General features: G+C 44.7%; 1 protein-coding gene and 1 long non-coding RNA gene across 4 annotated transcripts in view; one reads left to right on the top strand and one right to left on the bottom strand.

Annotated features, from left to right (window-relative positions):
- The window catches only part of U2SURP (U2 snRNP associated SURP domain containing), an 878,864-nt gene that overhangs the window by 836,120 nt on the left and 14,860 nt on the right, over positions 1-27,884 (bottom strand). The window lies entirely within an intron of this gene.
- On the top strand, positions 204-1,835 carry LOC144790996 (uncharacterized). Its single transcript, XR_013602268.1, has 5 exons — positions 204-324; positions 428-525; positions 622-741; positions 904-987; positions 1,427-1,835. It is a non-coding gene; the product is annotated as an uncharacterized LOC144790996 (long non-coding RNA).

Below are 27,884 nucleotides of genomic sequence, written 5' to 3'. Positions count from 1 at the left end.
ATTTTTTTGTTAATACTTCTTGTCTTTATTTGTGATTATTTAATACGTATTAATTTCTTTATCTTGATCACTTATAATGTTTGCGTATGGTTAGTCTTTTTTCTATTTTCTCTCGGACCTACGAGCACTCCGTCATGACGTCCTCGTTCCTTCCCCCGGAGGAGTTGGTTACCGTTCTAGCAGTTCTGCTCGGGGTTTTTACATGTGTCGCGCATTAAAGCACCATTCACGGGTTTTAAAAGGAAGCAGTTCCCCTTAGCTCTTCCTCGCACCCGGAAGAAGACGGCAGAAGACCGCTAGGAGCCTTTCTCGTTAATGACCCAAGTAAGTACGTACACGCTAGTTAACGCGGCGCGCTCCATGGACTGCAACTGTATAATTCCGAGTCTTTATTCTTTCAACTTACGGGTTGCTTTTCAATTCACAGAATTACCGGCTTGAGCCTTCTATTTATCACGCTCTCAAGTCAGCACCCGTGCGGACGTCCATTACGCATTTACATCTCTATGAATACAACTTACATGAGTAAGTTTGTCTTCCTTCACGCTCGCTCAATCTATGCTTGCTTTACCATTTTCGGTTTTCTCCAGCGGTATGATTTGCATCCTAATTTTGTTTCAGAATTCCTTTACATTTTGGATATAAAGACCCGTCTTACCTCATTAAGGCCCTTGTGCCTTTGTTCTGATCTGCTGACCTGGGGTGCCAAATCGTCTGTTCGTTTTTCTGTAAACTTCGAGGGTAATTATGTGTACTTTGGTTACTTTATATCACTTGACTGTATTCCAATTACAGATGGCTGTTAAATCAGTTTTTCTATTCCCTTGTATATATGCATTTTCATGGTTGGAATGGATAAAGGCCTGCGGTGTTTTTTCTTGTCTTTCCTTCCTTCAATTTCAGCATCCTGTTTTTAGTATATGTCTCAACCCTTCGTGTGCTCTACTCCAGCTTGCCCCTTGAATCAGACCTGGTTCTTTGTAAAAGGTGAGCAACTTTGCACCGTGAGATACCGCCTTGGGTACTTGAGACACCATACTTGGGATTATTTCCTGAGGTTTTCTTACAGTTTTGAATCTTGTTTCTAGACTAATTGCAGAGACAGCCTAGTTCTGCTTATCTTTTACCTATCTTGATTTATAGTTACCGCTAGTTGATCTCAAATGTAACATCTGTTTGCTTATGGTTTTGCAAACACTGTTTGGTTCCACCAGTTGTCATTAGTCTCTCCTGACTATTAGTTCCTCCTAGAATCTTGTGTGCTGCTACTATTTCTAATTATTGGAATGTTTGTAAATAGAGATTTTTAAAGACTCCTTTAATGTTTAAATATGTGTTTGCTGGTTGCCATCTATGACCATTTTTTCTTCCCCTTTTGTCCCCGTTTTTTCATGATTTTATATCTTTTGCCCTTTCTTGCCCACAGAAACGCTTTTGCGCTGCAGTTTTTTGCTCAGCAAAACTGAAATGAAAGTGTAATATACATCATCTGCGCCCTGATGAAGGAATTCTTAATGCTGGCACTGTTTCCGAAACGCGCGTCGGCGCTTTCCGTTTTTGTTGGTCTTTAATGTGGTCTCATTTCTTTGTTTGCAATGTATACAATGATGGCTGAATGTGTGAATGGTTGAGAGAATGAATGTTTTTTGTATTTAATGTTTCACTGTTTCTATTGCTGGGCTTATATTTTGCTGTTAATGATATGAATATATTTTTGATGTTTTTGATACAATCTACTTGAACAAATGAATGTTTTTTTACTAAGAAATATACAAAAATAAAATGAATGTCTTTTTTATAAGAAATAAACAAAAATAAAATGAGTTGACACTGCACAGCTTTTTTGTGGGCAATTGTAATTTTTTTAATGTTCTAGTTCACGATAGTCTTGGGAACCTCCCGTTCATGTTCTTATTATTATTGAACGCCCTGGTGGGTTGTTCCCCTTTATCCTTTGTTTAGGTTCAGGGCCCCTTTATGTTTATCATTCTGCCAATCCAACCCAACACATTTAAAAAAAAATGCTTGTTCTAAAAACTGCTACTGAATTTGTCAGTATGTCAGAACCAATATTTTCTAAAGTGTTCTGAGAAGAAATACAAATACCCGAAATCACCCTGGGCCAGGTTTTGGCCATTCACTTTCAGATCTTGGACAGGCGTGGCCCATTCTCCACACCTTGAGCGAAGAACTCTGAACGCTACCTATGTTCTGATTATATTAAAAAAAATGTCTTGGGGCGTGGCCAAGATGGCGACCTGAACAGTCGCAGGTCTGTGTGGCTCCCTGCCCTAATTCCCCTGCAGCATACATAAGCATTGCGTATTGCCCCCAGAACACCGGCCTTCGAGGGACCCCGCTGTCCACTGGCCTTGCGGGTGCCCTCGGCGCGGCTGCGGACTCGACGGCGTCGCCTACAGCCCGGGAAGCCGACGATTGGCCAGACTCGGGTGCAATCCCGATCGGGAGACGTGAGTGGTGCGGGCAGTGCCCAAATCGAGGCCCCGGCCTAGGCGGTCCGGCTGGAGCGGTGCAGGCGGCTAGGGGCCAGATCGGGAGACGCCGCGCACCCTCCCTCAGCCTCCGGAAGTAGCAAGTGAGCACGGGGCTGTCCTTGGCGTGCTGAGCTCCCGGCGGCTGGCTGCCGAAGCGCTACTTTGGTGGAGCGGGGGGGCATTTTCACTATTGCCAAAGGTGCAGGACACTTACTCTCTGCCTGGACGCTCCTGGGGGGCTAATGCTGTAGGTCACCCCGCCGCCGCATTCCAGATCACCGCGGCCGGGAACTGCAGCTCCCAGCGAGCCTAGCGAGGACTTCCTGGTTCCCGCCCACATCGCGCCCGGAGGCGCTACTTTACTGGAGCTGCTCCCTCCGCGTCTCGAGACGAGCGCGGGTGACGCCGGGAGAAGCCCGGGACAAGGGCGCGGCCATCAAAGGCCAGAGGAAGCCGGGTCGGGTCACCCCCCTTAGTTCTTATGCCATTATTCCAGGAACACTGATCAAAGGTACTGTTACCCATTGACTATCTGCGGTCCCTCTAAGAGGCCCCTTCCGAGGTTCTCGATATAGTACAAAACTCTTATTGGTGATAGCTCTAACGCTATGTCTTGCAAAGCGGACCTTATCAATCTCTCCTCCCAGGGTGATCTGCATAGGGGAACACTGGATACGTACTTTAAGCGTGTTATACTGCCCATTGCAAGTGATCTAGATAGAATAGAACGATCCCCAGTTCTAGACAGTTCTTTCGCTCTGGGTTCTCCGCCTCAGACTGCTAATATAGCTCCGGCAATATCATTACTGGATGAACTTAATTTATTGTGCAAATCCTCTTACGTCCCTTTGGTTCCAGAAAAAGCTCCAATTTCCTCATTATCTACGCCTAAACATGGGTCTAGCTGCTCTTTCCAATTAACTTACACTCCACAGGTAACGCCCCACATAATACAACCAACAGCAAACTTCCTACCGGTAATCCCCAACCAGGTGCTCTCTGCAAAAAGGAAGAGAGATGAGGCTATAAACACGGGCAGTCAGGCCAAATTACAAAAATTACATCGTAATCCACCCTCATGCAAAACTCTCAGCACTGCGACTTCGAAAACACCTACACAGGCCTCCCTATTGTTGGAGCTCGAAACCATGATGAAGTCAATCATAACTCCGTTGATTGATAAAATAACTAGCCTAGAGGACAGGCTTAGGGGAGTCGAGGAAGCTATAAAAGTCAATTCAGTAGTTACTAAATCTATGGGAGGACCCGTACTAACACAGCATCCAGCCCCTAGAGATACGCCAATTTCCACCACACAAAGCAAGCTCTCCAGTATACAACTACTTGCCCCACACATGAAAGCTGTAAATACCCCAAAAGTCGCTAAAGCCGCTAGGCCATCACAATTTTCTTACCTTAGGGCTGGGCAGAATAAAGACAAGGCATCTTATAAAAGAATAGTGTCTAGTCATGATACTTTTCCTCACAAAACTAACCACTTACATTTGCCACCTGAGGCAGCTCCTATTGTGTGTGCCCTCTCAGGAATACCCGAACTCCCAAAGGGAAAACAGGACCTAAGGAATAAGGTAGTGTACTGGCTCACCAAAAATAGACCTCTGCCCTCCAATTTAGACGGAACCATATTAAGTGCCCGAAGGGTGGGCTGGTTAGGACCTCTCAGAAAAAACACTGTGGGCGACTTGGTACTCGTAAAGTTTAGAAATAAATATGTCGTACCATACCTGCAATCCTGGCAGCCACAAATAGGGGATGGTCCCATATCAGTATGGTCTCTAAGTGACTTTTACCCCAGAACATTATATGTGCCGTCATAATGTCAGATAACAGAGTAATTTCCAGACGGCAACAAGGGGTCTCGTATTGTGTGGCCAACTTTCTCCCGTTTTTTTAATTGTTCATGCTGCATTTTGTATACTGATTAGCCGATTCATCTTATTGATTTAATTTATTTTTAAATTCATCTAATTCTTTTATGAAATGAAATGTATTAATGTTTTGGTGTATTTTTCTGTACTGTTGTTGCTTTTATGATTTTTTTTTTTACTGAAATCGAATAAAGCTAGGGAGGTGGGGGTTTTTCCATATTTCAAATAATGACTGCATTGTTGTTGCGACCGACTGACTTTCAGTTTTTCAACCGCGGCCGGCCCAGCTGGGTTGTAGGCGACTTGCCGTGTTTAATTTGCATCGTGAAACACCTGCATTGGCGTTGGCGCAGCAACTGTTTTGTCTTTGTTCGGCCCTAGCTTCCAAAAGCACTGGTCGGTGTCCTTGCTTTCAATAAAAGATTTAATACTAAAAAAAATGTCTTTACACTCAAAGCTCTTCCGTCAAGAAACATGGTGTTGTTCCCTTGTCACTCCGTTTCCCCATTCATGTGCTCCTGTACAAGAAAGCCACCCCCTGCTCCTGCGTCTCCTTAGTAGCCAGCAATTCCCATTGCCCCTAACCAATCATGAGATGCCTTTATAGCTAAAATATTGAAATGGCAGAGTTTATGTGCCTTCACTGCTAGTTTCCCTGTGCCAAGAGGGCACCACCTATTTCGGCTGTTTTTGTGCTTAATGAGCACTGTATACTTCTAGTTCCGTGTGATTCTCTGTTAGAGTGGCAGCCTCTTTTCAGGAGAAAATTTGTTTTCTTCTGCAAGTATTTTGCCTTGTTCTTTCGCTTTGCTGACCTGAGTATATGATCTCCCCTGGCTGTTCCATCCAGAGAACGAACTGGGTAGTAGCTGTAAACATCACACCGCGATGAAGAGCTTTATTTCTACATATTATCTTTGCTACCACTTCGTATTCCGGAGTCGCCCTCTGTTCATAGCTGGTGGAGTGTTGCACATCCATAGAACCTTTGGGCCTACTCATAACTTACCAGACTTCTGTCTATGTTTGGTTTCCTCCACTAGGCTAGTTCGTTTCCGTAGCCATGTGCAAATACTGTCCTGCTCAGCTGACTCCATTGCTTTGTGATGGTGCCTGTGGAGCAAAGTCTAATGAACTAGTCGAATAGTTGTACGGTGATATAATACCTTGCACTTTCTATCTTTCTTATTTCTGTTTGTATGCAGCTGTAGGCATGACAGCGACTCTTAAAACAAACTATGCAGTAAGTATATTTTTACATTGAGCCAAGACTGCGATATACAAGGGTACCTCCAAGGAGACAAAGTGGTTTGAACTCTCATGCCATGCTTACTAGATCCGCTCAGCCAATAGATTCATGCCAAAGTGCAATTACAGAAACAGAGTATTAATATTATTTTTGCCGGAGATGATCTCAGCTTCCCACAAGATGGCTTCCCATTCAAAAATAAAAGTAGTATGGTAATCATATATGGAAGTGGGAAGTTTTGAGATCTGATCAATGTATAGATATTTTATAGAGAAAAGGGGATTTAGAATCTTACTTAATACGGTTCCTATAGCGTGTCCTATATTGTTAGCGCCCAGTCATTTATATGTCCAGCAGCCGCTCCTATGTCACAATATAAGAATGGCTTATCAAGTCTTTTATATACAGCCTCCTGTAGCAACAGATGTTTCAAAGAATTTTTTTTTAAGCTTTTCTAGGTTTATTCTGACCAATTAATTGTTGAGTTGTATTACTTATGTATATTTGTCACTCTATTGAGGATCACAATATCAATTGGTAAACGCTTGGAACTGAATTGAAAAAAGTAAAAATTAAAAAAAGTCACCCACATTTCCACAACTTACCATCTCGGGCCTCAAACGAGGAGCCGGCCTATTCAAAGGGGAGTGTGCATTGAAGAGAACTCCAACCCGCTGAAAGGTGTGCTTTTCTGCTGCCAAATGTCATGCGAGGAGGGCCAGAAAGCATTACACACCCATCTGTAAGCACATGACCCTTCAGCGGGTAACGTGTCCAGGGTTAGTGCACGTAAATCCACTAAGCAATTTTCAACGAAAACGTAAAGTAAACCCGCAAGTAATTTTCAATGAAAACATAAAACTACCTCATTGGGAGCAGCATATGTTCATTCATATCGTCTCTGGTGTTTAGTCAAGTAAGGGCCCGGCCGTAAATCACAGACAACACAGAGGGTGCGTGCTATCGGAAAGGCATGAGATAGCTGTGCAGGGCAATGCTTGGCAAGGACCGCTGGCTCCACCACGCAGTGATTGCATCGCGCCAAATCGCAGCGATTTCCTCCAGAAAACAATTCAACAAAAACAAGCATCGGGGAAGCCAACGGTTACCTCAAAAGAGCCCGAGCAGCGCAACACAGGTGAATCGTTAAGGGGCGTGTGGCGGGCTGTTTGCAGGCTTGAGATAAGCCACAGCAAGTAAGCGAGAAGCCCATGAGTGGTGTGCACGTGCGCCACAGCGAGACATGTGGTTTCAATTATCGCGCCCGTGTGTGGGCATGATAATTGAAACCACATGGCGGCAGGGTGTGTAATAGGCACCAATAGGCCATGGCCGGAGCAATGCGCCAGCCTTTGGCCAATTGCGTGCGGTCTTTGATAAGAAGACGCTCGCAAAGGCCAATAGCACGGGCCAAAAGGAAAAGCACAAGCACGAGCGTGTGCGATTAATAGGTATGTTTTCAAATGCCCGACATGAGGTCTCTCGCTGCGCGAGCAATGGTGCGCACTGCAACGCTAGGTGCGAGACCTAAAAATGAACTTTGGCCAGGCCCGGGCCTAAATCTTTTTTTTTTTTTATGACCCCTGCAGTAGGCCCTTAAAACCCATGGTATTTAAAAAGTAGGATGTGTGTGGTCAAATTTTACATGACCTGGAAGTGAAAAACCCCTAAATTCGTTTAGGCCCATCTCTTCCACCTTGTGACATTTAATAAGTGCTAACTTTTGATTGGAAGAAGCTGGAAAGGTCATGTTTGGACTCAAATAAATTGTAATTTAAAATCCTCAAATGGCAAAGTCGGACGTTGTGTCATAATTCTGAAAATCAATCGTTGTGTAGATTGCACACTCTAAATTCTTTGACCGAAAGGTATAAGGAGTATACAAGTTGGAGCACGAAGCAGGCTATCACTCTTCAATCAAGGAGTGTGCCAATCAAATTTCATTAATAGCGTTCCCCCACCATGGGGAGCGTCCCCTTTTGCAATGCTTATCGATCCCAAATGGGAAGGAATTAAAATACATAATTGTATTCCCGTTTGGGATTGATGAGCAGTGCACTAAGGGGACACTCCACATGGTGGGGAACGCTATTAATTCTGAAAATGACACTTTAAAAAAGTAGTCATTTCCATGCCATAACCATATGGTGCCTGCTGTCTGTCACATGGCTGTGCATAGCTTATCTGCTGGGCTTTGTGTATTCCTCTGCAACAGTGACAGTGAGACAAAGGGAGATTAGTTGTCAGAAAGGGACATCCGGTCGGGTTGGTTGGTGGCAGAACTGTTCCCTGTTCCAGTTACATTTCAAAAGGTTGGCCTCCAGCAGACACAAAGGAACCAGACACCAAACTATTGTAATCCCAGACTTCTTGGAGCTTTGGCAGGGGTAGGGAAGAACTTTACAGAACCAGATGCGGTGGTAGTTTAGAAGATTCCCCCACTGTAAAGGATGGCACCAGGTACAAACACTGGACCCTCAGAACATCTCTTCAGTACACTCCTGGACCTACGAAAGACTTCAGAAGGACTGCCTGAATCCCCAGAGGAGGACCCTGCTGCTGGAGGCCTGCAGTATTCTCCACAGGACTGCGCTGCTGCTGCCAGAGGACTGCCCTGCTGCTTAAGGCCTAATTTGTGCCCCCGAGGACTGCCAGGCTGCTAGAGACTTGCCTTCCTGCTTGAACCCAGTGACTTAAAGGGCTAGTTGGCTGGCCTCGACTGTGAGCTACAAGGGCACAAGCTTCAGAAAGCCTCAAACCTACACCTGGACTTTAATGGAGTGAGCCCTAACCCCCCTCCCGCCACTCAAGGTAGCAGATCCTTGGAAGTGGTATGAGAGGTGCTGCTCCTGCCTAACCCTAAAAGGTAGGACTTCGACATTTTCTTTACCAAAAAGTGAAAGACTGGGACCTAACTGCCGGTCGATTTGTCCAAGGTGCATCTTTGGTCAGCTTGGCTTTGCAATGGCTCCTGCTAAGTTCTTCTGCACAGCAGCAAATACTGTTCATCTGGACCTCCAGGTGCCTAAATTCGGCCTTGTGGAGCCCTCTTTATCTACGGCTTGCAGCTTCATCCCCTTGCAGGTTTTCCGCTTCTAGAAAGTTGTCCAAGGCCAAAGGTAAAATACTTCACCAGGCTCAACGACAAATGACTCCCCATCAACAACAAAGAGCTCCGTGGCATAGAAATGCAACTTCTCCCACTCAGCTTATTCCTGCTATCATCAATGGCTTCACCAAGACCTTGCCCAGCGCTCCCCAGTGACAACATCTCTTCCTCAGACATTTCATAACTGCAAATGCTTTGCAAGGAAATGGGGTTGAATGTGGAAAAGAAAGCTATCAAGGTGGACCTCCAGGTAGCCCTCTAGAAGCCTTTGAGGAAGTCAGAAGGATGTAGACAACCTTAGAAGAGCAGAAGGATGGTTTGGAGAGGTGGACTTTTTTTAAATATCTTAAATTCCAGGAGGATAGGGGCATAGGAACACGCGCCCTGGGCTGCAGCTGGAGAAGGAGGGCCACTTGCCACAGAAGTGAGGCCCTCAGTCAGAGCAGGAAGCAGTGTGTTCTCAGGCCATGTGTTCCCTGAGGAGATGGAGGACAGGACAGCCGAGAGGGAGTTCCAGCTGTATCTGGTCAAGCTAAAAACAGAGGGGGCTGCTACACAGAAGGCCTTAGAGAGGAGTAAGCTGGTCCTAGAGGAGAGAAAGTCTCAAAGTGAGTCTGAAGAAGTAAGGCCTTAAAGCCAAGCAATGCACAGGGTCCGGCAGCAATACCCCAGTGCCCAGTAAGGACATAAGGGTCCACATTCCCAAAGACCGGACGCCTAACTTTGCTGTGGGGCAATGACACGGACAGGTGGTTTGAGGTATATGAGGTAGCCTTAGTGATGCAGTGTCCCTGGGGAGGTTTAGGGAGCCATTCTCTGGGGGAACATTCTCAATGAAGGGAAGGCTGCACGGTGGACCCTAAGAAAGGGAGTCACAGTGAGGTATACCCTCATGAAGGAAGCCCATGTCAGGAAGTACAGGCTCACCTATGAAAGGTATAGGCAGAAGTTTAGGGACAGCCAGAAGCCACGCAAGAGTCCTGGGTGGATTATGTGGATCACATTTGCAAGGCACTGGATGGTTGGATGAAGGGCAGTGATGTCAGTGATTATAAGGTACTGTATAATCTGATTACGGAGAGATCATGTTCAGTCATTATTTTGCAGAACTGCACAAACACTCAGTTGGTTGTGAGCTCGCTGACCCTAGGGAGCTTATTAAGAAGGCAGACAGCTCGCTCAGTACACAAGATGATACATGGGAGTATCCTCAAAGGGTGGACAGGGTCCCCAACAGAACAAAACGGAGTACTCTAAAGGCTCCCACAGAGGAAGAATACCTAATCCCAACCTGAACACAAGAAGAATGGGTTTCCTGAAAAGAATTCAATGAAGTTCAGCAGATATGGGCACATGAAGGGAAATGCCAAATACCCCAAGAAGTCGCAGCGCTCAATGGAAGGCTGACCCTGGTTGGTTAATTTAGCAGTTGGGGAGAAGGTTGTTGTGGTTGGCAGCGGGGGGAGGGTAGTGCAGAGGTTACCCAGGTGTACCTCGGTGACATGGAGATGGTGCTAAAAGCCTTCATCCCTACCAATACTTTCGAGCAGAGGTTCAACATCAATGGGCAGAGGGTCGCCATCAATGGGCAGAGGGTCGCCATCAATGGGCAGAGGGTCGCCATCAATGGGCAGAGGGTCGCCATCAATGGGCAGAGGGTCGCCATCAATGGGCAGAGGGTCGCCATCAATGGGCAGAGGGTCGCCATCAATGGGCAGAGGGTCGCCATCAATGGGCAGAGGGTCGCCATCAATGGGCAGAGGGCCGCCATCAATGGGCAGAGGGCCGCCATCAATGGGCAGAGGGTAGAGGCTCTGAAGGACACAGAAGTTCTAGCAGGACGCAGCAGCAGACAACGATGAGTTTCACTACCCAGTCGCTCTAGTTCCCCTTGGGGAAAGAAGCTCAGGTTCCTTAAGGATAGCGGAGAGTCCTGCCATGCCTGTGGACTGTCTGCTTGGTAATGACTTAGAACACACTATCTGGAAGGAGGTGGAGTTCAAGTCCCATCTGTAGATGTCCAGTGAGCATGCCTGACCACAAGGTCCGTGGCAGCCCTAGAGGGTAGTCAAGGAGGGCTGGAGTTAGGAAAAATGGCCCACATAGCTGCAAACAAGGGTAAGGGTTGTGGGAAACCTGCCGCATACTGCCACAGCCGAGGATGATGCTGAGCATGGCAGACCTGCCTCAACTGGCTGGTTGGCAAGCTGAGGGTAGGCCAACCAAAGAGGAGTTCTACAGGGTTCAAAAGGAGTGTCCTTCACTTACAATAAAATACCATTTATAAAGCGCACGGCTGTTTCTGAAAATGTGACCCAGGGCTAGCGGCAAATAGACTTATCAATAAAACAAAAATAAATATCCTTCGCGATGAAAATTAGATAAAAAGAAGTCTCAAGACTTTTTAAAAATTGCTTCAGTAGGGGCCAGAAGTAAACTGAGCAGGAGAGAATTCCAAGACTGGATGCAAGGTAAGCATACAATCTGTCCTCCTCTTCTAGCTTTACAAACTCTAGGAACTTGCAGCAGTTTGGAATTATTTGACCTATGGTTTCTGAAGTGGTGATAAGGTTTAACTCTAATCATTAGGTAGAAGGACCTTCCTATTCAAATGCGCTATAGGCAAAGGTTAGCACCTTAAAATAAGAAATCACTCGAGAGCCTCAAGATTCTATGAGACTCACCAACAGCTCCAGATATATAATAAAAGGAGTGGGCCCAGTGCAGTCTGTGAGGTTTTAGGTGTGTATGTATAAGGAAGGAGATAAACAGCCTGAGATCTGTCTTCAAGAAATTATTTCAGCCAAGTCCAGGAACAACCTCGGATTCCAATTTTTCTGTGCCTATTCAACAGAATTGAATAAGAGACCGTATCCAAAGCAGATAATAAGTTGAGTAAGACCACCAGTTCTGAAGAATTCTGGACAAGATTGTCTTTAATAAACTCTGTGACTTCTAACAAGGCGGATTTGGTATTGAAACCTGAACGAAATCCAGATTCACAGTCATGCAAAAGATGACTGGATTCCAAAAACTAGATTAATTGTTTATGGACTGATTTCTCCAGCATTTGTGCCAGGGCAGGTAAATGGCTTTTACTGCCTGTAGGGAGGTGCCACAGAAAGATGATGGGTTCATCCCTTTGAGCTTTTCCATGTACACTCTCCTGGGGACCTCTCAGTCGTGTAAAGGAGAGGTGGGAGCAATGTCCCATGAAACCCCCCTTGGGACGTAGTCAGCTACATGTTAGCTCCAAGGTCTCAGCAAAGCGCCTCTGGAAGAAGGGTACTGAGAACCTGTGAGCCAGCCAGGAGGTGATACAGCTCTGTCATGACCAGAAGGCTACCCTGGTTGAGTTTCAGCCTGGCCAAAAAGATGTGATTGATGTACCCAGTGGATGCTAGGGCCCTACACTATTGCTGCTCTGAGCCTTATGAGGTGAAAGTGAGAAGAGGGGTGGTCACCTACCTGGTGGACCTCAAGACTCCCAGGAACCCCTTAAGGCTCCTTCATGTTAACTGTCCCAAGCCCTACAATGAGAGGTCCGAATTCACAATACTTCCAGTGACAGATGATGGGGTGGAAAAGGAGAATGAAATGCTCCCCGATGACCACCTATCTTCTAAGGAGTAGGATGGATCAGTGGAAGGGGTCAACCTTTCCCTTACCCTTACCGCAGAGCAGCAAAGGGACTGTCACCACTTGTTGGGGCAGTTTCCCTTCCTATTCTCACTAAACCATCGGGTCACTCATCTGTGTACCCATGATATTGGCACTGGGGTCAACATGCCTGTGAAAAATAAAATATACAGGCTGTTTGACAAGGTGAGAGCTAGCATCAAAAAGTGTCCAAGATACTCGGAGTTAGGGGCGATTGAGCACTCCAACACTCCTTGGTCCAACCCAGTAGTGCCGGTACAGAAAGCTGCCTTACTGGGTGTCTCCCCAGAACACAGGTTGTGTTGTAACTAAAGGGGGCTCAATTCAGTTGCAAAGACTGATACTCACCTATCCCGCAATCTGATGAGCTCATAGATAGGTTGTGGGCTGCAAAGTTCTCAAGTACTTTTGGCTCGACTCCTAGATATTGCCTTAACTTAGACGGCCAATAAAAGGTCTCCATTTTCCACCCCAGAGGGTCACTTTCAATTCAGGATGATGCCTTTGGGTTAAAGAATGTCTGTGCTATCATCCAGAGGCTGGTTAACAGAGTCCTGGCAGGGATGGAGGCTTTCAGTGTCGCCTACCTGTATGACATAGCCTTCTGTTCCAGCTGGGAAGACCAACTGTTCCACCTCCAGGAGATGCTACAGGCCCTGCAGAAGGCAGGCCTATCAAGGCCAGTAAGTGCGAGATAGGGCATAGATCTGTGTTCTATCAGAGTCACAAAGTGTGTGGGGGGAAAGGTACAGTCCCTCCGAGACAAAATTGAGACTATTGAGGCTTGGGAACGCCCCTGAAGCTCTGACTGGAGAGAGGACATTAATGATGTGAGTACCTGGTACTATGGCACCACTGATGCCACTTTACAAGGAAATGTCTTTTTTTGCACCTTCACCCCAACAAGTTTGGACTGAATCTTATGGTTTTATAACTCAAGAGTGCACAGAGTCATTCTAACCAGACCTCAGTGCCAGAGTTCTTACTCATTACAAAGTATGTCGAACTGGCTATCCCCAAATGGAAGGTACTCACTTACTTAGAAGTTCCTAGTATATGGTACACAGGGCATGCATGACCTCTAAGGCATAGGGTCCACACAGAGGTGGGGTGCTGATTGTGCCACATTAAGAAACACAGAGTGACCCTAAGGCACAGATATATGTTACAAGTATCAACTATCACATACTGGAAAATAATTGCAGGAGATTATCAAGTTTGGCTAATTTAGGTTGATGCTACAAAACATTGTTGTTTAGCTATAAAGGGGTATTTACAGGATACTCAAGAACTAGAATATATTAATGAGACAATGTTTTAGCATCATGCCAGAAAATAATCACATTATCCGACTGTTCAGTATAAAGCGAGGGTGGCATGAATGAGGAAGCAAGCCAACACAAATAAAAGTAGCTAAAAGCACATATTTTTCCTTAGTTTCATAAAGCACACATTACCATAATAGTCCCTGGCACTGAAGATACCTCTGTGTGTTTTTGTGCTCTTTGTAAAAGGGCAGAATGCAGTCACTCACAGAGAAGTTAGCCAGGGGCTGAGGTAGGCTGACCCATTGCTCCATGATGTATGATGAAGTAGGCAGAGGAAAAATGTGAAGGACCGAACAATCAGACCATCCAAGATAATACAGCCTGTTTTGCCAAATTATGAGGCCTCAAAAGAAAAAAAAATACAGACCCCCAAAAAAACAAGGTTTGCAGTCATTTTGTGACAGCCACTAAACGTGCCACTCACAAAAATACTGTGGCCCAGTGTGGGGTAGGCAAGACTAGGACTTCACACCATGACCGAGCTCGGAAGACAAATGTTTGGAGCCAGAGTGCAGATTTAAATTTTAAAGCTGCGCTCAGAGTCATCGCCCTGCCGTCACACTTTCCAGCATCAAATATATGGTGCTGGTAGGAGAATTAGCCCTCTCTGTTCTCCCCAACTTTAAATCAAGGTAAACAGTATAAAACACCTCTCTCCTGCCCTCCCACTTTTATTGGAACAGCATAGCAGCGCCAGGACAATAAAAAGAGGGTTAAACAAAGGGTTCCATTAAGACTTTGTGTGTGCTTTTGTAAAAATACAAATTTCACCGAATTTTATTCTCAAATTTCGAATTCTTGAAGGGTCTTAACAATGGATGAATAACAATGGCTGAAAGTCCTTACAAGTATATTATACATACAACTTTTATAAAGGTCTCTGCTAACTCTACCTAAAAACACTGAAAGCAGAAACCTTGTGAAAATGACGTCACAAAAATGGTGTACAGAACGATTCAGATAATAAAGCTCAGGCCGACATCTTGCTTTACCACTTTAAAGAAAACATAGTTAGACAATTACATAGTTAGCTACGTGCCTGGTAGACCGTGATCACAATACAGAAATTGGTAAATGACATCCAAGAAACAAAAGCGTCCCCAAATTATTTAAATTCATTTTAAAAAAGATTTCTTTGGTCTGCATACTTTGATAAGGTGTCCCATGCTTTTAATCTAAACATCATTTTAACGTCTTGAAAAACAAAAAGCATAGAGGAATGCCCGCTGTTCAAAAGAGAAACGTCAAGGTCATTTCATCACAAGTTTAACACAGATGTCCTGCCATTACAAACAACCAACCAGAACTAAGCTTTTTTATAAAAAAAAGTTCCAGAGGTTTTAAAAGCATACAACAGTCCAAAACGTTCTTTTCGGTTACCTTCAACAAGAAGCTACAAGTCAACGATAGCCAACTGTCTTGGAAAAGGCGTGTGTGCAGCAGCTGAAACAACCAGAGTAGAACATCAAACACCAAAATGTCCTATACTGAGGAATTTGGATTGTGTACCAACCACCTGAAATACACTCATGAGGGGAACTAATCTAGTCGGAAAACCAAGAAAACTAAATGCCAACCCTAACAGACAAGCATTTGCTAATGTGATTCATTCTGTAGCCGCTGTATTATTCAGATTTTACATATGTGATGGCTAAAGGTGCGGGAGATCAAATGCGATTGACCAGAAAGCCAACCTATGGTAAGCAAAGGGCCGGCTCAAAGAAAGTTTTGCTGTCTTGAAAAAAAAATCTATTGGACAACAGGCCACTAAAAGAAGCCTGAAGGAGAGCCCGAAAAAGGAATAAGAATGACACTTGAGCAACTGTACTCCGTATGTAAGATTAAAGTTGTCAAATTAAACGCAACATGTCTAATGAGCATGTGACACAAGCAGGTACAAAAATAAGAGGCGACACAGGAGTCTAACCTCACTGTTAAACCCTTGAGAACTAATTTTGAACTTGGGTACAAAGTGCATTGCTTTGAATGTAAACTTACACAGAGAATAAACAGAACAGAAATGTGCTTGTACATAAAGTTACAGTTGAGGAAGTCTACTCCCGGGGGTGTGGTGGCTGTGTTTCAAAGTGAGGGGTGCCTTAAAAACAGAAAAGACCACCCACAAGGGTGTGTTTGTGGGTATTCACTAACTTCTGCAAGCCACACCCCCCCTCCCCCTTGGATACAGTTGGAGAATTATTCCTGTATGGTGCAGAATTAAGTCGTGATTCACGATGGGAAGGAACAATGAGGGAGCTCTCACAAAAATCGATGGGGTAGAAAAGAGGAAGGCTTTTCTTCCCTGCAGAAAAATAAACAAAGACTTTCAACACCACATGTGTCTGGCTTTAACCCCTTCGCTGCTAGGCCTTTCCCCCTGTGCTAAGCTTATTGTTTGGCTATTTGGGGTAGTATGCACTTAGGCCCCTGTAACTTTTTGACCACATAATGCATCCTCGTCAAATGTTTGTCCTTTTCTTCCAACATCATGGGGATTTTAAAAGGTACCCAGGGTTTGTTGATTCCCTTGGAGGGGACCCAAAAATTAGCCAAAATACAGCCAAATGTTTTTTGGGGGAAAAAATTGAAAAATGTGCTGCAGATGAAAGCGTCCGTTATTTCCCTGCAAATGGTATCAACAAAGGGTTTGTGGTGCTGAAATCACCATCTTTCCAGCTTTCAGGGACAGACTGACTTTTGTCAGAAAACCAACTTTTTTTTTTTTTACAGAGTTTTGGCATTTTACTGGGACAGTCTATTTTTGCTATTTTTTGTGCTTTCAACCTCCTTCCAGTTAATGGTAGAAATGGGTATGAAATCAATAGTGGATCGTGGAAAGTTATACATTTAAGAAAAAGTAGACAAAATTCTGAATTCAGCAAGGGGTCATTTGTGTAGATCCTTAAAGGTTTTTTTTTATATAAACTAACAGTTGAAAATAGGAAAAATTGAAAAGGAGTTGAAAAAAACAGCCATGTGCCATTTTCACCTGTAACAACTTCTTAATGCAAAATACCGTTACATCCGCTGGACCCTTCTGGTTGTGGGGATATATAGGACTTGTAGGTTCACCAAGACGAACCCGACAAACCCAGAACCAATAAATGATCAGCGTCTTGCAATGGTTTTTTATTGTATACCGGGTATATAGCAATTCATTTGGGAAAATATAAAACAGCGAAAAATCGGTATGAAAGACACCTATGTATTTCTGAAATGGGAACAAAATATAAAGTTTAGAAACAATAGCTATTTAAACATCTCCGAAACTGTGGGTACCCATACTAGCATGTGAATTATAGGACATTTTTCAGCTAAATTTCAAGTACCCGCGACAGGCAAAGGCCCAAAACGTATTGTGGAGACATCAAAATTACCCAACACAAAACGATCTGCTTTTGCAGGGGGTTCACATGAGTTTTTGGTCCCGGGCTTGGAGGCCATCTAGGGAAACCTACCAAAACCACACATTTCTTGAAATTAGACACCCTGGGGAGTCCAGGGAAGTATGGCTCGCACATTTCCCCACCCAGAATCCCATGCAAACCTCAAATTTTGCTGAAAAACAATGACATTTTCCTCACTTTTCTGTGTGGGAATGTTCTGGGATCACCGGACAGAGTCAAATTTCCTACCACCTAGCATTCCGCCCAGGTCTCCCCATAAAAATGGTACCTCACTTGTGTGGGTAGGCATAGTGGCTGCAACAGGAAATGGCCCAAATCGTACTGTGGAAACTTCCAAATTCCCCATCATAAAACTACCTGGGTTTGCAGGGGAGGGCACCTGGTTTTTTGGTCTCCGGTGTCTAGGGAAACCTAACCAACCCACACATTTCAGAAAACACAAAACACCCTGGGGGAGTCCAGAATCCACAGAAACTCTGACCGGTGATCCCAGAACATTCCCACACAGAAAAGCGAGAAAAATTTGATTGGAAGGTAGAAATGCATCGAAGGTCAATAGGCAATAACAGTTGCTCTACAATTCTGTGTTCCCCGAAGTCTCCCGAAAAAAATGGTACCTCACTTGTGTGGGTAGGACTAGTGTCCGCAACACGAAACTGCCCAAAACGCAACGTGGTCACCACATTTTTAGTGAAAACTGGCCCTTTCGGACACTAGGCCTACCCACACAAGTGAGGTACCATTTTTCCCGGGAGACTTAGGGGAACACAGAATTGTGGAGGAACTGTTATTGCCTATTGACTTTCGAGGCATTTCTACTATATATATATATATATATATATATATATATATATATATATATATATATATATATATATATATATATATATATATATATATATATATATATATATATATGATTCAGCTTATATGTGGATTACTTCTGCATATAGAGACCTCTCAAAAGTAAATTATTGTAACCAGGAAATGTGTCCAATTACATTCTGTAATACTGATCTTTGAGAATACAGGTGATTTGCTTGTGAACTGATAAGCGGTAGCATACCAGGTAAAGCCATTTGCTATTTGTATAAGAGGACAGGGCTCCTTCACTGCATAGCACATCATGCAGCTTTCAAGACAAGAGTGCGTTAAGGGAAAAACTAGGTGCTCACTGTCCCAAATGCATCAGAAGTGCTGGGAGCTCCTACAACGCCATGCCTGTAAAAAAAGAAAAAGGAAATGCAGGGCATGGTTGATGTGCAAATGCATGTAATTGACAATAATTATGGATGGTTGCACTTGTACTGCACCACGACATTATATTCCAGCAAGGCAGCCACCTTGGGTGAGAGGAAAACCCTCGCAACCAGCAGCATGGCGGACAGTTTTCCACCCTGCTCAATGGTACTACTAGGTGAGAGGAACCCCCACAAGAGACAATAGAAGTGCAATACAAACAATTTTTCCGAGGAAGAACACAACTTCTGCACAATCAAAATACTGTAACTGGAGAGGTCAACATAGGGGCAGAATGCCTCTCTCAGCAGTGCTTAATAAAGCTCCTCCTTGCTCTTTTACTGTTAATCACAAAAGCTTTGGTTACTGCTGAGCAGTCAGGCTAGACATAAAAAGCACATTTCTGAATGTAAACCATAGGAAAGGTATTCTGCAAGCACAAAAGTATTTCAAAACGACAAACTGACATCTAAAGTGAAGCTTTGGGTCAATTTTGATGACTAAAGTGACAGGACAATTCACGATTTGGGACTTAAGAGTTTCAGAAGGTTGGATCCTGAATCTAAATTCCGGGATAAGACCATTTATTCGCTTATATTTCTAGACTATACGTAACCAGCAGGGAGTGCATTCGAAGGTAGATTTAGCTTTAATAAATGTGTATAGTTAGATGGCTTCAAGACCAACAATGTGTACTGTTTATAAAGCACTCAGCAGTATTCAAAATAGGCGACTTTGGCTTGAGCAAATGGCAATTATTTCTGAGCAATACGATCATTTGATTAATTTCAGAGTGTAAGGGATATGCGTTATCTCCATATCATGTTATTATTAGTCTACTGTTGCTGCCAAGACCTTGTTGTATAATGGGGCTTGTATTTTCCCTTGTATGTAACGATCTGAACATGGGGCCAAAATTCCCAACCTCTGAAATGCAGACTGCAAGGGCTAATTGACGGTGGGGTTCACTTAGCGGCTACGTAGGGCTAAAAAATTACCAATTGTGTTTGCATGGATAGTTTCTTTCAACAGATGCAGCAGTCCCGCCCACCAGAGCAGCATAGACAAACAAGCACCACATGCGTTTTGTGAATAACTGTTTACGATTTGTTTAATCACTGTTTTCCCAAAGGAATCACTTAAACAGCCCAGCTGGCTTTGTTTTGTTGCATTATAGAGTAGAGGCAAATGTAATGGCAACTTTCTTTCCAGTAAAACAGTAGCTTTGAATAAGCATTTTTGTATTTTTATTTTGACACAGCTGTTCGGTAGAACCTTGAACTCCAGCCTCCAACTCCATCAGCTCACAGCAAATAGTTGATCATTCCCACCTCATAATTCATTTAGTGGAAATCCATTATATAGATTTTAAAGAAACTATTTTCACAACGATCTGCCATGGGCAATAAGTCAATCTGCTTCACAGTGTGAAAAAGAGCAGCAGGTTCGGTGGTTTAACAATGTGTTCAGGTGCAAGGAAGGGGTAGGTAACGTGGCCCCAGAAACAAACACTGTAAAAGACAAAGGGTCTATTGTGGGTTGCCAGACTAAACTTCATCAATGCTTGTTTTGTTACGTAATGGTCTTATTGTTTGATAAGCTGTGGAGCCTTCTTAAATATTAAAAAAAACATTGGCTAAAAAGCAAACATTTGGTGGTCTCAAAAAGCACAAATTGCCAAAGCAATGTACAGCACTGAAGGGAACGAAGTTGTGTGGATACGCTGCTTGTTATGAAAGGGCAGAATGATGTCCCTCACAGTGAAATTAGACAATGGCTGAAGTGGGCTGGTTCACTTCACCTGCTCTAGTGAGCAGATGTAACAAGCACTGGCAAAGCCAGTACATCTTAGCTACGAGCGATCCATTGGCGGTGTAGTTTTTTTAAAAATATTGTTGCATGGCATGGCCTGTCATGATGGGGTATGGCTTGGCTTGGCATGGCCTGGATTGTTGTGGTATAGTATGATATGGTTTGTTATTAACTTGTCAATGTATAGTATGGCATGGTTTGGTATGGAATGGCTTGTTAATGTATAGTAAGGCTTGTTATTGTATAGTGTGGTAATGCATGGTATGATCAGTTCCTGTATAGTATGGAATTGAATGTCATTGTATATTATGGCATGGGCCATCATTGCATAGCATGGTAGGACCTGTCATTGTGTAGTATAAACTGGTACAGTATGGCTTCTCTTTGTTTAGTATAGTAGGCCTGGTACATCCTGTCATTGTATGGCATGCTAGTATGGTCTGTCACTGTACAGTATGGTATGAACTGTCATTTTATAGTATAGTGTGGTATTATAGGGTATGGCCTGCCATTGTCTAACATCCCATGGTATGGATTGTCATTGTATAGTATGGTATGGCCTGTCACTGTATGGGATGGTATGCTTGCCATTGTATAGGATGGCCTGTCACTGTATAGTATGATATGGTCTGTAAATTAAACTGTAGAGTATGGTTATTGCACAAACTGTTTTCCGTGCTTCAGTAAACAACATGCAGTCGAACAAACTGCTTTAATAAAATGGTAAAATTGCACTTTAAATAGAGAGAAAATGCTGAAAGGTGAGTAGATACAGTGACGCCCTGGAGGATATAAAAGCAGTGTAGTAAAGATTTTGTTTGGATAATGAACAAAGCGCTTTTAAATAATAAATACGTCAATCACTGCAGTATCGCCCTGGAGCTTTGGCTACAATGTCAAAAAGTGCCTCAATCCTAGCATGAGGAATGGAAAGACACTAGTAAAACACATTAATCAGTACTTAGTATGTTTCTCTTAAATGGAGCATGGACCAAAAGAAAAAGTGAAACCAGCACACACTGACCAATGAGAAGCATGAAAATAGGAGAGACTATGAGGCCAACAAACAGTAAGTAATGTGCAGGCTCTAAGTCACCTTTAAGTTAACAAAAGATCTTGTAAGCGACAGAGTGCGTGTTGTCTCAGGCAAGACCTAAACATTTTGAATGACAAAAAGCAGACCAATGGATGAAGAGGGATGACTGAAAGCTCCCAAAACGACCATACATATTATTTCAGGAAAATCGAAAGTCTTGGCTAATGCTAGAACACAGAAAAGTAGGAGGCGCAAGCATACTGGGGTGAATAAAGAGACTTTTCTATTTTTTTAGAAAGAAGGGAAAATAGTCATAGAAAAGTACACTACACAAGTAAAAATAGGTTATGTAGTTTTTTTTTTAAGTAATAGGATGTTAAGAGGGAGGAGAAACTGAAAATGAAGGATTCAATAGAACTCTTTCACAACTGATCATTAACTGAGAAAAAACTTTAGAATAGGATTAGGGACATAAAGTTGTTTGGTTATAATGCGAAAATGCTAAGCTGTAGTACTTTCATGAGTCAAAAAGAATTGTAATGAACCGTACAAATTAATTCTAAAAAAGAAAGCACTCAAGGATATGTGCGTGTTCACAGTAGACAACATTTACCCCAAGTCTACAATGAAACTTCCTGTTTACGGAAGGCGAGTAGTGTAAAATCATAGTTCATGAGCATAATGACAAATATTTGTCTTTCTAAAGTGGATCTACAAAAAACTAACAAAGATGAAAAACATGTCTAATAAACATGCAGTAAAGAAGATACCTGATGTCTGTGTAGATCAGGCAGAAGTCTAATAACAGGAGCTGCAGGTTTCACACACAAGCGCTCTTTGTTGAAAACTTTCCTGAGACGCCTACTGCCCCCAGCAGATGTTCCCCCCCAGCCCCCAACAAATAAACACACACGAAAAAGCCAACCAGGAGTAGCCAATGGCACAGTGGTAGGTAATAAGACCTCTGATCGAGAGAACAGTACTACGAAATGAGGCAAGAAATTCAAGCTCTTCATCCTAAAGTTGCAGGACAGTGCTTCAGAGAGGCACAAAAGCAAAGACAGTTCCATAAAACCAAGGAATGAGCATAAATGGATTTGCCCTCACTCCATTTCAACAGAAAACAACAACTCATCAACGACTATGAGGAATATTCGATGAAAAAGATGGCATTTCACCAAAACACACATATGCAAAGAGCAAACACTGACACGAACTGATAGAATACAAATGAGATCAAGGCTACCTATCCCCGTGGAACGACACCAGGTGGCCCACCAAACTCAGCCCCACACACACAGACCACACACGCAACCTTGGCATCATCCTGGACAGAAACTCACCTTGAAAGACCAGATCAATCCGTCTGCTTCCACATTCTCCGAAAGATTTTCAAACTCACTGTCAACTCCACGAAATCCAAACAAGCCCTAGTCACCAGCCGGCCGGAATACAGCATGAAGCTCATGAAGAGACTCCAGACAATACAGAAATCAACTGCCAGACTCATCCTCAACCTTCCCAGATGTAATCACATCTCAGGAACCTTCACTGGCTTCCCGTCCAGAAAAGATGTCAGTTAAGGATGCTGACCGAAGCCTACAAAGCACCCATGACTAACCATCACACATCAACCACCGCCTGAACTTCCACCAACCCTCCAGACATTTTGACTCTTCCAACCTCACTCTCGCACAAACTCCCTGCATCCGCCGAAGCCATAGTGGAGGCCATTTCTTCTCCTACCTTGCCTCCAAATCCTGAAACGGCCTTCCTCTCCACCTCCGAAAGCCACCTCTTGCGGAGTTCAGGAAGGGACTAAATACATGTGTTTTCGACTGAGCCCCACAAAACCAGCACCTAGATACCCCTGCGGGTGAATACTCACGCTTTACAAATCTGAGTAAAGGCACCTCTTAAAAGACTTTGCTAAAGACATGGACCAAAATCCTTAGAATTAGACACACTATCGTTCTAATTTCATATAGACAGACAGTTTTATAATAAATTAAACAAAATGTGTTTGCATCTTTGGGCTTCAGTAGGTACCAGTTCCGACTGACCCTGAAAACCCTACTCTGCGTGCAGTCAGTTTTTTCTTTTTGGCAGGTTCTGGCACACAGCTTAATATTTCTTCAACCAGATTAAACAAGCATTGGAAATGCAATAGGTCTCGCAGTAGTAAAGTTTGAGCTATAGGTGTTATTTATTTTTTTGTTTTTTATTTATGTGTTGTTTTTTCTAAATAGCTAAATTAATAGCTTTCTTCTTTACAAAGCCAATAGTTATAATTTTTGTAAATGTGACACCTCTAGCATTTGTAAAGCAACATGTTTTGTATTAACGGGACTTATATGTGACTTATATGTATTGATATAAAAAAAATCAATGGCTTAAAAAAACAATTAATAATTAATACGTAAATAAAATGGATTTTATTTTATATTGCCAATAGCTTAAAGTTTATTAAATATATTTAGTGAAGATGCTGTGGTTGCGCTGAGTGAGGGTGAGTGAGGGTGAGGGTGAGTGAGGGTGAGGGTGAGTGAGAGGGTGAGTGAGGGTGAGGGTGAGTGAGGGGTTGAGGGTGAGTGAGGGGTTGAGGGTGAGAGGGGTTGAGGGTGAGTGAGGGTGAGTGAGGGTGAGTGAGGGTGAGTGAGGGTGAGTGAGGGTGAGTGAGGGTGAGTGAGGGTGAGTGAGGGTGAGTGAGGGTGAGTGAGGGTGGGTGAGTGAGGGTGAGTGAGGGTGAGTGAGGGTGAGTGAGGGGGTGAGGGTGAGTGAGGGTGAGTGAGGGTGAGTGAGGGTGAGTGAGGGTGAGTGAGGGTGAGTGAGGGTGAGTGAGGGTGAGTGAGGGTGAGTGAGGGTGAGTGAGGGTGAGTGAGGGTGAGTGAGGGTGAGTGAGGGTGAGTGAGGGTGAGTGAGGGTGAGTGAGGGTGAGTGAGGGTGAGTGAGGGTGAGGGTGTGAGGGTGGGTGAGGGTGAGTGAGGGTGAGGGTGAGGGTGAGGGGTTGAGGGTGAGGGGTTGAGGGTGAGTGAGGGTGAGGGTTGGTGAGGGTTGGTGAGGGTGAGTGAGGGTGAGTGAGGGTGAGGGGTTGAGGGTGAGTGAGGGTGAGGGGTTGAGGGTGAGTGAGGGTGAGGGGTTGAGGGTGAGTGAGGGTGAGGGGTTGAGGGTGAGTGAGGGTGAGGGGTTGAGGGTGAGTGAGGGTGAGGGGTTGAGGGTGAGTGAGGGTGAGGGGTTGAGGGAGGGTGAGGGTGAGGGTGGGTGAGGGTGAGGGTGGGTGAGGGTGAGGGTGAGGGGTTGAGGGTGAGTGAGGGTGAGGGTGAGTGAGGATGAGGTGTTGAGGGTGGGTGAGGGTGAGTGAGGGTGAGGGTGGGTGAGTGTGAGTGAGGGTGAGTGAGGGTGAGGGGTTGAGGGTGAGTGATGGTGAGGGGTTGAGGGTGAGTGAGGGTGAGGGGTTGAGGGTGGGTGAGGGTGAGGGGTTGAGGGTGGGTGAGGGTGAGTGAGGGGTTGAGGGTGAGTGAGGGTGAGGGGTTGAGGGTGTCCAGGAAGCACATATGTTCGATAAATACTCCATGGTCACCCCAAAAGCATTTTAGGCCAATAGAATGGGTGTCTGATGGTCGCAAATCATAAAGTGATTGAGAAATCTACCTCATTTACCTAGTACCTCCTCTGCCTGGCCTCTACATGACAACGCACCCTAAGCAGATTGTAGCGCCTAAAAGCATCCTTGGAGAAGAGCATTAGTCATGCATTTGTAATATTTTGGCCACATTTCAAGAGCTATCGGCAGCCTCATCTTCAAGCCCTCATAAACCAATGAACACTCACTAAAGCGTATAACTCTCGGTTGCAACATTGGGGGGCTGTACCCTAAGGACACCCCAAAGTGAAGCAACCACGGCTTCCCTTTAGCCAAAAAGTGTTGCCTCAGTGCGGTCACGTGACCCACCCACTTCTTAAGAAGTCAGAGCAGCCTCGTCGCCGCCAGTTCCCCTTCCTGGTTGCTGCAAGCCTCAGGTAAGCGAGGTGCAGGCTCGCCCACAGCTTGGGATGCTGCCCGTCCTCGCCATGTTTATTTCTGTATCTAGTGCCGACTTTTATAGTTAGCAGGTTTCAAAGCGCTGCAAAGGCTCTCAATTTCAAATTAAGAGACTGTGAACTTAGTCTATAGTGACTGTTTATGTGTGCAAGGAAGTCGAGTTATTTTCTTATCATAAACAATCGAACTTTTAACCTGTTGTATTAGTGGGGGAGGGATGGAGAGCGGTTGGACAGGAGAGGGGAAAGAGTTATAGACGCGAAGACAGAGGAAGTGAGAAGGTGAGTATCTAAAGGAGTGCATTGGGTGAAAGGAGTGAGATGACAAACAATGAGTGAAGATAGAAGAGAGAAAGAGAAAAGGCACAAAGGGAGGAAGAAAGAAAAGAGCAAAGGAGGGTGAGGGGGCGTGGAAGAAAGAGAGGTGGGTTTGGGGACGAGAAAGAGCGCTGCGGTGCTTCTACCCTGACACATCTGCGCTGGAAGCACCACATAGTTACTCCCACGGACCCGGAGTCACATCTGTGGACACCAGAGAGTTGAACGCCCACCTCAGCAAACATACACACTGTTAACTCTTTGCAAAGCCCGCAGTCTCCAGCCAGCCGCAGCTCCTTACACAAAATGCCTCTAGCTTGGAGTTGGAATGGTCAGTCTTGTAAACTCCCTGGTGGCATGTTAAGGAATTTTGGACCCTGGGCAAGACATACTTTTGAGATCCCTGCGCGGTGCAACTTGTACTTTTATTATCCTTTTTGTGCGAATTCAAGCCTGTATGGTTCCAAATAAAGTTTCCGAAACTGTGGTCGCTGAAAAAACAGCTGAAATATGCCTTGAGTGAGGCGCCAAGATATCCTTAAGAAATGTAAAAGGAGCCTGGGTCAGAGGTACGCAGAGAGGTTTAGATGCAGAAATAGAGGCGACATTGAGAGTAAGTTCACTTTTCCCAGGGCGGGTAGGGCGGATGAGCTTGCATGGTGGGGGGACGAGGCAGTTGCCCAAGCTTTAAACTGTATCTGTCATCTTATCCACGATATAGTGCCGAGAAGCATTCTAGAGGGGGATGGGTTTTTTGGGAGGGGGGGGGGGAGGGAGAGGGGGAGAGAGAGAGAGAGAGGGGGAGAGAGAGAGAGAGAGGGGGAGAGAGAGAGAGAGAGGGGGGAGAGAGAGAGAGAGAGAGGGGGAGAGAGAGAGAGAGAGGGGGAGAGAGAGAGAGAGAGGGGGAGAGAGAGAGAGAGAGGGGAGAGAGAGAGAGAGAGAGAGAGAGAGAGAGAGAGAGAGAGAGAGAGAGAGAGAGAGAGAGAGAGAGAGAGAGAGAGAGAGAGAGAGAGAGAGAGAGAGAGAGAGAGAGAGAGAGAGAGAGAGAGAGAGAGAGAGAGAGAGAGAGATAGATATATATATATATATATATATATATATATATATATATATATATATATATAGATATGGTGGCAGGGGATTCTTCAGAAGGGGACTGGTTTCAGGTTGCCGGTACGAACGATGATTTGAAGTTAATGAGACAAAGGATAAAGGGTGGGGTGAGGGGGAAGCATCGTATCGCAGGAAAGGCAACGCATTGGGTGGAAAGAGTTAAGACATGCACTGGCCAAGACAACAAAAAAAAAAGTGTGAGTCAAAGAAAAGACAAGCATGGAGTCCAATGTTGTGAACTGCGCTAATGCAGCAGACACAGGATGCTTTTAGATCCACTGTTAGTGCTTGGAAGGGGCCGTCGGAGGCACACGACACGTTACAAATGACTTGGCATTACGGAGATTTAATTTCCTACCACAATTTCTGCTCAAGCTGTGCAAACACTTGCTCGTATGTCAGATCCAATGAAAAGAAGATATTACAGGTTCCGGAAAACATTCTGTTCCGGAGGACAGACCCGATATTCACAGTTTAAGAGCCAAACCATGAGCAAGGAGACTGTCTACAAGTCCTCAGCCAAATTCAAGGCTGCATCACAACACGAGTTAAACATGCTGAACGTACCTCCGTGGTGAGCAGAGCCCCGGATGTCCCTCTCTCTGCCTGCGTTACTCGACTGTGTGTTGTTGCCAGAAAGCATAACGAAAAAAAAAAAGGAAGAGAGGGGAGGGGGGAGGAGAAATGCGTCTCGGCCGGAGCAGGGGGCGGAGCAGGGAGAGCGGGCTTTGGAATGTAATTGACACGGCCGGCCGGTCGTGAAACTGAAAGCATGGCCGGCCGGCCGTGAAAGCCTTTGATGCGGCAGGGGAAATGCGAGACGGCGGGAAGGGGAGGGGGCGGAGCGGGTAAACAAAGACGGATGTGCACGCGCTTTTAAGCTCAATGCGCATGCGCATTGAGCTTAAAAGTCACGGGCACTGCAAGGAATCGCCACGATTCCTTGCAGTGTGGATAAAGAGTGGATAAGTCCCAATACTCTCGCTTGCTCGATGCGCATGCGCATCGACAGGCGAGACCTAAAAACTGAGCTCATAACCACATCATCTATCAAGAATATGAAAATTACCATGACTTACATTTTCAAGAGTCAGCTTTCTTTTAACTGCAATGTCAATATAAAAATAATATAATGAAGAGAAACCCACCATGTACAGCAAAAGTTATCAGGATTCTCCTTCTCCTATA

This window comes from Lissotriton helveticus, chromosome 11 (genome assembly GCF_964261635.1).
Source record: "Lissotriton helveticus chromosome 11, aLisHel1.1, whole genome shotgun sequence".
Taxonomy (NCBI): Eukaryota; Metazoa; Chordata; class Amphibia; order Caudata; family Salamandridae; genus Lissotriton; species Lissotriton helveticus.
The sequence above is the reverse complement of the archived record's forward strand: the minus strand, read 5'-3'. Positions and strand labels throughout refer to the sequence as shown.